General features: G+C 38.2%; 1 pseudogene; it reads left to right on the top strand.

Moving 5' to 3' along the window:
* Nucleotides 1–202: 202 nt before the first annotated feature.
* Nucleotides 203–1,136, top strand: LOC107538193 (olfactory receptor 6C2-like; annotated as a pseudogene).

The following is a 1,136-nucleotide window of genomic DNA, read 5'->3' as shown; positions in this document are numbered from 1 at the left end:
TTCAGATTACCAAAATATAGTACTGTGGAACCTAATGATAATAAAAATAATATTTACAACCAAAATTTTAAAAATTGCATGTCAGATGGTTTTGAATAGGTTGTTGAGCAACTCATTCTTGCTATGTGATGTTAACATCACTCTCCTCATTCCAAATATCTCTGAATTATAAATGCAGATTGACAGAAGTCAGGATTCGGTGATGAGAAACCACACAGTAACAACTTTCATTCTGCTGGGACTGACTGACAACGCACACCTGAAGACTGTGGTTTTCATCTTTCTATTTCTCACCTACGTGCTGAGTGTAACTGGGAATCTGATAATCATCTCCCTCACCTTCATAGATCCTCACCTTAAAACGGCCATGTACTTTTTTCTACAAAATTTTTCCTTCTTAGAAATCTCATTTACATCTGCTTGTATTCCCAAATATTTGTACAACATAGCAACAGGTAACAAGACAATCACATATGTCAATTGTATCATTCAGCTGTTTTTGACAGACCTCTTCGGCACTACAGAATTTTTCCTTCTTGCCAGCATGTCCTATGACCGCTATGTGGCCATTGCAAACCCCTGCATTACGTGACCATCATGAACAACAGGGTCTGTAGAAGATTCATCCTTTGGTGCTGGACAGCTGCCTTGTTGATCCTAATTCCACCGCTTAGCCTGGGCCTAAATCTGGAATTCTGTGAGTCTAATGTTATTGATCATTTTTTATGTGATGCATTCCCCCTCCTAAAGATTCATGCTCAGAAACATGGCTCATAGAGCAGATGGTCATAATCTGTGCTGTGTTGACCTTTATCATGACTCTGGTATGTATAGTTCTATCCTATATGTACATCATCAAGACCATTTTACAATTCCCTTCTGCCCAGCAAAGAAAAAAGGCATTTTCTACCTGTTCTTCCCACATGATTGTCATTTCCATCAGCTATGGAAGCTGTATTTTCATCTATGTTAAACCTTCATCAAAGGAATCAGTGGCTATTAATAAAGGTGTGGCAGTTCTCACGACTTCCATCGCTCCTATGCTAAACCCCTTCATCTACACCTTGAGAAACAAGCAAGTAATACAAGCTGTCAATGACTCTGTCAAAAGAATTACATTGTTCTTTAAAAAATAA

This window comes from Miniopterus natalensis, chromosome 2 (assembly GCF_054644295.1).
Source record: "Miniopterus natalensis isolate mMinNat1 chromosome 2, mMinNat1.hap1, whole genome shotgun sequence".
In the NCBI taxonomy this organism is placed as follows: Eukaryota; Metazoa; Chordata; class Mammalia; order Chiroptera; family Miniopteridae; genus Miniopterus; species Miniopterus natalensis.
This window is presented reverse-complemented; position numbering and strand designations above follow the sequence as displayed.